Raw genomic sequence first — 11591 nt, 5'->3', positions numbered from 1 at the left:
TGTGTTCAATGAATTATTTCATCAGAAAAAGCAAACTGCATTAAGTATTTATTTTTGAAGCAAACTATTTCAAAGGGGTGTCCATACTATATCACCCCTGTTGAGATCAGGGTCCAACAGTGCAGCCTATTCTTTGTGCATGCATCTGAGATAGTGGAATCACAGTTAAGGAGGATGTCAATAGCAGGAAGCATCTACCAGTCTTTCAGGCTTTGAGCTGGGATCCTCAAAAGAGCGGCATCGGTCCTCGGACAGCACAATCATAATTGCAATCTCTGGAAAACCAACAGGCTTTCATTATTTATGTCATTCAAAAAAAAAGAAAAAGAAAGAAAAAAGCAAGAATCTGGTGTTTTAGTTAAAAATCATCTGTAGGCTCAAGGGCACCAGCAGTCTCAATCTAAGAGGCAACAAACTTTTATTTATAACCTCCTAGCTCATTAACATGAACCTGCAAATGGCAGAAGAACAAAGTGGAAAACAACATGGCGAGAGAGATAAAGGAACAAAATACAATAAAGTGTAGAGTGTATTTGTTGTAAATAATCAGTAATATAATTACCCGCAGAGACCTGCCTTCTCACTGATTTCCTAAATGTTTACTAATGGACTCCCTCTCTTAGCCATTCTATTACAGAGAATTGTTGAGTGTTGCCCTGGAGGCTTATATCTCTCCCAGGGCCATGGGCCTGGTTAATGGATGACCCACTTGTTAGCTAATTGCAGTGGTGTCCCTGAACACAAAGGAAATGTTAAATTATGTTATGCGGCTGTTAGATAATGAGCTGAAGCAGGCACAGCATTTTGCTCCCTGCTCTGATTACAGTCTATACATACACTACTGTCTTACTGTTCTTAACACCTTAGAAAGGGAACAAAATTTTGCCCCCATGATTTTTACGCCTAGGAGTGTGTTTTTAAGGAGGTTACAGACCTATGTCTAATATTAGCTTTTTCTTGTTTTTTTCCCTGCTTGCTTGTGCACGTTTTTCTTCTGGATTTTTTCTATTCTTTAACTAGAACCATGGATGGATTTTAAAAACACCAATCTTAGTCATATCCAAACACGAGTGTCTGTACTGTACCATTTCTCTTCCAGAATCCAGGACACATGTCAAGATGTGGAGGGGGGCTTGTCTGGTGTTAGCTGCGCCCTGCAGCTAACAGATATAAATGTTGACCTCGTAAAGAAGCAAGGTCACAAAAATGTTAAATAAGGACCCATCCCACTCCCTCAATATCTGTCTTCTCTGTTGAAGCTACGCTCAGGCAGCAGAACCTCACAAGATTTGAAGGAGCAAAGTGCTACAAAAACAGATTTTACATAAAGAGGGAAAAGGAAGAAATGTAATTATTTCAAAGAGTCTTCAAATTATTTTCTTTATTTAAAAAAAATAGATATATTTTTTATGTTTGTAAATAAAGTTTGTATGCCAACTTTATGTTGTCTGTGAATCAAAATGCATTTTAAAGCTTTAGCAGGAGAAAGATAAAAATGCATATTTAAGTGGATGTGACTCAATTAGGGCGCCTTGTGAGGGTATATTTCAGAATCCTATAGTACACACAGCCCCCTCACCTCTTGGACCTGAAGCCAGGAGTGAAAAGGCCAGCCTGGCCAAAGAGTCTCTTTCACCCGCCTCTGAGGGTTTGTTTTCACTGGAGGACATGCTGGAACACAGTGCCATGTTTGAATTCTACTGGCACTTTTTTCAAGTAGTACCCATAGCCAATTGGAAAGACCTGGCTGAAGATTTTATTTAATATTTAAAGTCTTAGGGCAAAAATCTCTGGGAGCACAGGATAAACAGCCAGCACTGTGCTGTTTATGAAATGAAATAAATAACTAAACCTAGCTTTCCTTAGATATCTTACAATTGAGACCTACTCAAATCCCAGAAATTACATTTTTCAAGCCCTTTTCATGCTCATGGTTTTGTTACGGCTTTATCATCAGTATCAGCAGCCTGTGTTTATTCAACCCTCAATTACCAAAGGCTCAGCCGGCAGGCCTTTAATTGATTACTTTAATTGATTGGTTGGGGGGTAACCATGGCTGAAAAGCAGTTTATCTTAATCAGTTGAGAGGAAATTTAGAGAGGGGCTTGATTTCCTCCAGCTGATCACCCCTATGTGGCATGGAAGTGCAGAGTGGGAGGAGGTGTGTGAAAATTTCTAGTTACACATCTAACACCACGGAAGAGATAAAAATTTACCAAATGCATAAATGATGACAGATTTGTGTTATTTGGTCCCTGTTGCTGTTCAAGCACAATCCTCTGCATTTATTTTACAATTTCTTCCCTCTGTGCAAACTGACAGCAACAGACGGTCATACTTGGGTGATTTATCCTTTGGCATACAACAAGGCTGGTCCGATGGGAAAAAAATATACCAAAATTTCCCACAGAAATCTACTTCAGAAGATGCATTAACATGGTTTACTGAAAATGAGAAGGTGAAATTGTGAAAGCTGAATAAAAGGAAATCTGTAACTGATCACTCTTTTTAATTGCCATTGAAATTTTCTCATCATGTGTGCTTTTCAGCAGAGCATAAATACAAACTTAATCACAATTGCCAAACTATGTTTGAAATGTTTATCATTTTGAATAACCTCCATTTGCTTCAAGAGATTTAATACGAAGATAACTTTATAAAATCAATATCCCCAACAGTAGAGACACTTAACTGAGACAGACTTAAAAAATAAATTACGTTACTGACCTTTCTGATGTTTGAGGAGTACAATGTTAGCGGTATTGCTGCTGATGCGTTAAAGCGTGCCTGCAAGTTGTCAACAGTGTCCCTAAGTTCATTTATGCACAAATGTGGGAGTGAAAAAATGTCAAACTCTTTTTAGAAAAGACTCAGCATTGAACCCGCACAGAGTTTTATGTACCTGGCACATGGTCTTTCATCTTCTAAGCAGTTGGACAAGATGTCTGATCCATCTCACAAACAGATTGCTGATCATAATTACACCTATTTTTTTCTGCTGTGACTAAACAGTAAAAAAGACCTGGGGAATATCCTGCAAACCCAACAACCTGTTAGTGATAACATGTTGCTGTTGACGAGATTAGAGTTGTGAAACAGCAGGTGGTTAACTGGATTCTTTCCTGTGGATGTTAATGGGTTAGGGGATTTTTTTCTCTCGCTTCAGAACAGTTAAGAGGAGAAGGAGTGATAAGCACTGTGGTTTCTCTGCAGTGCTCCACAGCCAAGAGCAAAGATCTTTGTGTATACGAAAAAATAACTCCCACCCCCCCCCAAAAAAACTGTATTTGCTGCCTCACTAACCCTATGTCCTGCATGTCAAATAGTGCGTGTTTTTACTTTATTTTTTAAGTTGTCAAAAAGTACAATTTTTATCAGACACAGGAAACTTTTCACAGAGCTGCGCTTGCTACATTAAGTACACACACAGTGCAGAAGCTTTGCAGAACTTCCTGGGTCTCATTATATACTCCAGGGAAGGCCTGATAGAAACGTGTTAGCGATGGTCAGTAGCAGTGGTGTGGTTTGCTGGGTAAGGATTTTCAGACTCAAGGAGATCATAAACATTATCTAAAAAAATAAAAGCCTTTATTGATCTGCAGCATTAGTGTATGACAAATTTCTATTGGGAATAATTTAGATAAAGAGATTGCAGGAAGACAATTCAGAAAATGAAAATAATGCTATTCTGGAGCACATATGATCCTTAATGGACAGAATTTATTGCACTCAGGAAATGTGTACTTAATTTAACCCTTCTTGCTCGTGTATTTATCTGGGGAGCTATTTACAGCTTCAACTTGTATAAAATTATGACAACACTGACCTTTGCTATGTATGACCACTTTGACCTGTCTGGCTTCATTCATGTCCGCTTACTGTTTGCCCTTGGCCTGGAGGTAATTGGTCTCTGCTTGGCACTAATAGCAGCTGGATAGGAATGCTTTTTCCCTGTCTTTTCAGAATATAATGACAAGAGGCCAGTATGACCTTGTCTGGGTGGGAACAGCCTCCCTGCTTCTGAGAGAGGCCACTCCGTCAGGCTCCCACTAGGCTCTGGTGTGTGTCAGCATCAGAAGATCCAGCACTGAAGCGCCACAGTGGGCCAGCCAAGCACAACCAAGACTGTGATGAGCAATCTTTCCCATGGCCCACAGTCGTTTATTTCAAGATCCTGGTCTTCACTTGACATGCGCCAACAGAAGTCAAGTTTAAATAAAGACTCAAGTGACTGATTTTAGAAAGAGATAAAGATTTGACTTTTACTGACCAAAATAAATGATGTAAATATCTGATAATATATTTTCAAACTTTTTATTTTGACTGATCAATAGTCTAAAACCGAAAGAATCTATCTATCACTTTAAATGACTGACACGGATACTCTGCCAGCTAAGATATCTTTGCAATGTAAAACATATCAGACACTTTACATTGCGTGAGCACAATTTCTAGGTTTTAAAGCAAGATCGGAATCCACAATGGCTCATTCCACATTTAATTTCAATTCAGACAGAATAGTGTAAAATCTAAGTTAACGGCTTTTGTTGCATTTGAGCAACTCTTCATTCATTTAGCATATCTATCCTCTTACAGGATAAGAAACCAAAAAAGTGACTGTGAAACAAAAAGTATGTCCAGTGCAGCTCAGTTATGTTGCTAACACTTGGCTGGATTATAAGCTTAGTGTAAGAGCTCAGCCTCGGGGTTTTTGTTAGAGTTATCAAAGCCTCCCTAAGCTCTGCAAGCATGTTTTTAAAACTGTGCGCGCACACGTGTGATGTGTATATATCTTCATATCATTGGCAGATGTATATACTTGTCCACTGGTTGCAGGATTGTTCATTTTAAATGTAAATCAGATGTGTGGTAATGCGTACACACACACAAAAAAAAAGTACCAGGATGACAGAAAGACAGAAATATGGTGGGACACACATACAAACACTTTCCTTGTTATTCTCCCTTCTCTACCTCATTCCATTCTGTCACTCCATCTCGCTGCCATCGCTGCGATACTCTTCCCAGATAAATGTTTCATGAGGCAGTCCCCATATCCTCTCCTGAAATAACGTCCTCTAGATATGTCCAAGAGATTATATGACACATCAGTCAGTCACATTTACCTCAGACTGCACATCTCATGCACATCTCTTGGTCTAACACAAGCGCATCTTCAACAGAACTAAGATAGGAGGCTGTTGGGGGGTGTAGAAGCATATTTTATTACCCAAAACTGACTGTCAAATAGTGTCTGCAGTCAAAGAATTATCAAAGGGTTTATCCTTTTTAGATGTGAAAGTCTAAAGTGGGTCACACACTACATTCACTGTAATATCACAGTAAATATTCACAAGCTTATCATTATTTAATCATCCCCTAATGGAAAAGATCCCCACCCCAAATATAGACCCACCTCCAAACTTAATCATTTTCAAATATGTTAACAGCTGTAGCTGTAAACTTCATACTATCAGTCTGCCTGTTCTGTCTTTCACCTCGGCTGTTATACACAGGGAGGTGGAAGCCTGGTTTTAATTTACCTAATCCCGTACCTGCTCAAGAAAGAATTAATTAACATATCACAGGAATCTATTGTAAAAGCAACGGCACTAACAAATCTGAACGTTCAAAACCAAATTAGAATACCACAAACGCGAACGACACCGCTAATAGGTGCATTTGTACAAAATGCAGTTACACGCCGATTTAAATTAAGACGACAGTGAACTGATTTCTGTTACACCTTTATGTTTGCATATGAAATTACTTTTAGTTTTTGCGATTGCATTTTGGCATGTTGTTTATTACGCCTGCTTTTCTGCACCGCTTATTGATTTACACTCGGGGCTAAATAAAGCAGCTGTCTAGTCTCATATTATCAATAGCATTTTGAAATCCCTGCTTATTCCTGTGTTTTGTTATGATCCCTGCATTATATGCTATATCACTTTGACAGAACAAGGAGCTGTGTTTGCTTGTGTTTACAGCCCGGGCATGTCACCCATGTAATGCCATAATATATGCTTGCATAAAAATGAGATGTGTTAACCACACGGACACTGGCTCTTTGTTAAGAGCCCTGCTGTTTAATATGTCGTAAATTAAACTGTCTTGTCTTGCAAGGTCATTCATCATACAGCAATGCCTGTTGCCAAAAGTTGGAGCTAAGAAGACTGTTGCTTCTGCAGCTTCAAGGGACGCATGAACATAAACCTCTTTTTGTCGTCCACTACGCTTGAAGAGCACAAGGCTTTGCAGACTAATCAATACTCTGCAGCACACAATTATAAGATTTGTCTACAAATCAAATGGTATGCTGAAGCAGACTTTTAACAAAATCTATCAGGACCTCACAGTGAATCTGGCTTTTATCATCAACAGGTACACAGGTTTTCTTGAAGCTCGCATTTTCCAAAAGGTATTATACAATATTCTTTATTCTTTTCAATACACAGGTCTTTTTACTATACAGGTTCTCCATGGTATTCTATTTTCAAGTCCAGTTCTTAAATTTTAATGCAATGTAACTTCATTGCACTCAGAGTGAGATCAAAGTGTTCTGGTTCTCTGTTTGATGTATCCTCTATTTGAAGTTTTTCCAAAGACAGATAGTGTAAAACAAAAGTTTACATATTCTTGCTTTTGTGGGAGCAACTTCGGCTGCACAATATATTGATCACACTTTGAGAGAAGAAAAAAGAAAGTAGAAAGACTTGGGTTTTTGTTTGAATCGTGTTGTTGCATTGTCAATACAAGGCCAGCAGCCTATTCTTGGCTGAAAGAGCTGAAGTAACCAAGGAAAAATAAGACTGAAAGGCCAGTCAGGTTTGTATGGGATCAATCTAAAAACAGTTGATGGGCCACATGTGAATACGGTGTCCAACCCTATCCTAGCAGACAACCACACTTCACAGAATCTATCACCCACTGACAGTGACTGGCACATAAAAGTAGCAGTGTTCTGCAATGCTGAATGGCTACTCCCCAAAACACAAGAGGTGTGATTAGGAGCTGTCAAACAAACATGAGGTAGTTTACAATGACATCACTCACAGCGGGGAACGACTGCTGATGTGTATTCGTTGAGAACCTGGAGCCACTGAGAGGCAGCCCTTCAGAAAGCACCGTATGTTTATATGCAAGCACATGTGTATGGTGTTCTGTGTAACAAGGTTGAGCAATTACTGTGATTTCTCTGAGTGGGTGTTTCTCAGGTCTGTGCTACATAAGAGCTGACTGTTTCCAATTGCACAAAAGTTATACTTTTGTTTTCTGTCAAACTGTCAAAGTGTTGCAGTAAATGCAACCTGGAGAGATCTACAGCACTAGGCAGCATGACAGCATAACAATGTGGCCAAAAAGCGTCACAATAACAGTTTTGTCTTTAAATCTTGTATGTTATAGGAGTATATGTCATCCGTTGGTTCGTTTAAAACTTCAAGCTCAGCATTTTGGGTGGAAAGCAGATGTCTCGAAGAGAGCTGACAAACCAATACTGCATGTTCATGCATCAATCAACCAGAACGTCACAATGCCCCGATTCATAACTTTAGTGTCACTTTTTAAATTTTAAATTTAATCATTATTTATAAAATAAAAAAAAATAAAAATCAAATCAGCTCAAACATAACAACTAACAATACCAAAACCACAAATCTAACTCAGCTATAGTTTGTTAAGTATAGTTTCAGCAGATTAAATACTTCTATTTACTTTAGACTTCCTTTCTGCACAACTACAGTCAGAAAGCAGCCTAACTATGATGGATATAGTGTAGGAACCATGCCAACTAAAATAGAAAAGAAGGCCAGGCAGGGGCAGGCACAGTGGGAAGGGACTGTCCTGTTCTTCTGTCCTTAGATCCTGCAAGGTAGCTGGAACGATCTTTGAAGAGCTCTTTTGCACAGGGTGATTTAATTGTTGCTGACATGTGCCATCTATTCAAAACTGGAAACTCACTAATGGACAGTCTGCACTCTTTCTAAGAACAGCAGTTGCAGAAATATCTGTCAGGGAGTGTCAGCAATGCCAATAAAAGCAAAGGAAATTACAAGTTTATTGTTAGCATGTAGGCAAAATAAGCAGATTTTTTTCTAGATATAGGTTTTGTGCTCTGATATGAGTATACTGTTAGAGCACTTGCAAAAATAAATGTGTATTTACTGACATGTTGCAGTTCTGACAGTGTTCTGGTGAGAAGATAAATGTTGCCTGAAGTAAAGGAAACTGCATAGACAGTTAGTTGTAGAATCAGTTCGATGTCATGCATCCAACACAAACAGCCCTATAAATCTTTGGCAAGCTTCATTCTAGGAACGTTATTCAGCATTTCAGCTTGATCAGGGTGTAACTTCTGACTCACACCATGCAAAAACATTAGGGCTGACTGGTAAACTCTTAAAAAGGTACATTATTTTACGGGGCACTTTTTTCAGTCTATGTACTCACCTGCAATGTTTAAATTAAATAAACAGGCACAGTGGTTAAAAGCTAATGTTGCATTACATTCTCACACATGTAAAACATGAATGTTCATTTTCCGTTTTCATTTTAATTAAGTTTGTTTCAATTTCAATTTTGAAAGGGCTTCAGTAGATTTTCTCTCCAACAGTAAATTTTACATGATTCACTCAACACAGGTTTAGCATTCTCGTCATAATCAGTACAAATTTACTTTTTTACATATTTACTTGCCATTTTTAATTCTCATGATTACAAAGCATGAGAAAAATGCTGAAGGGGACCGTTTCATAAAGCACCCTATGTCTACCATGTTTACTGTGCTAAATAAGAGTCTCTCTCTATATGCATGGCTTGATCAGTAGTCAGGGTGAAGATGTTACCACGCATCATAACATGTAAATGTTAAACTTTGAAAATTATATTTTTTTCTTATTTGTGTTCACAAATATAAGTTAAAAAAAAAAAGAAACTTTGGTATGTTTTCAGTGAGCAGCTGAAAATCTGCATTGTTGTTGAGCTCCATGCAAACGCTAGTATTACCAGCCCCTCTATTTCATTGCGGCAATTCTGTACAGAAAGGTTCAGGATGATAACTACTCAGTAATTATTAAGCTGATGGCCTATTATGCAGCATTGCAAATCAAATATGTGTAGTATCTGGCAGTAGCTGAAGTGCCAGGCGTTGGCATGAGGCCAGCCTATTGCTGTACAGATTAACACACGCAGGTGCATCGCAACTTTTCTGTGCTCGTCAGGGTAACAAAACGGATCGGCAACAATGACAGCCATCTCCTTCAGAGTAATTGCATAAACTCCTTTGTGAAGCAGGTGCTTTGAGTCTATATGTGTATGTTTTGAAATTCCCATATGTTTGATTCACCTGTTTATTTATTTCAGTTAAATTCTGATAATACCAAAGTATCCATGACCTTTCCCGTTTGGTTATTTCTCAAAAACTGAAATTAGACTTTTAAAAAATAGCGTATATTTATATTTGTTGTGCATTCTTTGACATAATGTGCCTCTCATTTCATTAGCTGCATTCAGACTTGTTTATAACTAAGATTAAATAGTGGCGCTGCTTTAATGTTTCTGTGATATTGTCAACTTTTGCAGTGTTTACCATTAGTTGTTTGTTTGCTGCAGTTTTGTTTATCCCTTGAATTCCAGTATATTTCCAGGCTATTGGATGTTGTTTGGTTGTCATCAAAAGCAGCTTATCCATGAAAGTTCTTCTGTTTTGAAGGAGAACTGAATTTCGGCATTAAAAATTAAATGGTATATTGCAAAACATCACTTCTTAGATTTGGGGCAAGTGTTGGAGCAGATGTTCCTCCAGTGATCTGTAAATAAGTGGAATTGTAGATAAAGACACTGAGAAGGCTGTAAGATATTCAGGAAGCAGCCCAGCCCTGCTTCAAATCCACTCTAAGAAAATAGTGCAAAAGCAGTCAAAAACTGTTAAAGGGTATTTGATTCTAGCATCTTGTTTTAGTTCGTCTTCCTCTCCCTTTCTCCTCAGACCCTCTCTCATTTCTGCTTGAACTGGGAGTGGGGGTGATATAAAAAGACCTTGAAGAAGGCTGAGAGATTAAATTAATCGTTGGTGGGAGGAAAAAATATCACTAAAGTATGCATAAGTGTAAAAGAAATGAAAACAAACAAACATATATTAAAGATTATCTTGAATCGCTGATAGAACCACGTTCCAGCAAAACTGGATGCTGCTTTATGTCCCCTTCTGAGCTGTTTGGAGGGATCGTGCTGCCCTCTGCACGGCTCGCACATTTAATGAAATATATAACAATTGTTCCTCAATCAGAACAAGTGCTTGTTTAAAATGCAAATCCGCTCTTGTCTGTGACATGCTGTAATTAGACAGAACAATGGTGTATTATTTCTGTGATCTTTCTCAGTGCTCATCAAGGGCTTTGAGAATGGGACAATGATTGACCACCTGGTCCTGCTACTGTAGCTAAATTTATTAAACGCGCTCTCTTTAGAAAATCAATGCACGATTGTATGAGTTGTACAGGGTCAGACTTATCTTTCGAGAGAAGACATAATTAGCCTGACCTGTGACTTGTAAAAGCTTATTGTTCTGCTCTCTTACACTATCCATTTTCTTAAACTGTATAAAATGTTTCGGAAGAACTCGAGACAGCCTATAGTTTTGTTTCGGGGTTTGTATGATTACATTACAAGAAATAACATTTATCATTTTCATTAGCATTGTTTACAAGAGGATATACATCTGAATCTGTCTCATCAAAATTCTGCTACAATGAATCTAATTTTGATGAAATCTTTGTGTCCAAGTAGAGACGATTGCAGACTTTAATCTAATTCTTGTTGGTGTTATCTCAAGTTACTCAGGACAAATGCTTTGTGCCCTGAACAAGATTTTAAAGAAACTGCTGCATTCACATTGAAGGCCAATCTGTCTTCTTGCTTATCTAATAAGCTGTGATTAACAAAACACACTGTTTCTTACAAGATTAGTGAAGCACACCTTGTCTCTTGAGTCAGCTACAGCTATTACAATTTACACATGTTATACTTTGAGTTTCACCCTAATCACACTCTGAAGATGGGACAAGTTGCCAGTGATGATAGTAGTTTTTTTCCGTTCTTGTGAGTGCGTGTGCATGTGGAGAAGATAAAAAGCCTATGTGTGTTAGAGGGGCTGCTTGTGACTGGTACAAGGGTGTCAGGAGCAGATGCAAATGAGTAGAGTGCAGCAGTGTAAAACCAAATCAGAGAAAAAGAAAAAGAAATGAGTTGGAGAGGAAGTGAGAGAGAGGATGCGGGAGTGTGTGGAGTTCACAGCCTGGGCTACTTTCACACCTGCAGCCACTGAGCTTGTTTTACACTCAAATACACACACACACAGATACAGTGCACATTCTCTCGCTCACACACACACACGTGCCCGCGCACCGGATGATAACCTCATGACACGGCAACAACACACCACAGCATGCCACTTCTGTATCCACTCAATCACAGTCTTGCTAATCACATGCAAATTAATATCCCCTTGTCCTCAGGTCACATCCATCACGTTAACAACGAACAATCTACCACTCCGCCTGACTTCCTCGCCATTCCTATGGTAATCTCGA

Source organism: Maylandia zebra, linkage group LG1 (assembly GCF_041146795.1).
Source record: "Maylandia zebra isolate NMK-2024a linkage group LG1, Mzebra_GT3a, whole genome shotgun sequence".
Classification (NCBI taxonomy): domain Eukaryota; kingdom Metazoa; phylum Chordata; class Actinopteri; order Cichliformes; family Cichlidae; genus Maylandia; species Maylandia zebra.
The sequence above is the reverse complement of the archived record's forward strand: the minus strand, read 5'-3'. Positions refer to the sequence as shown.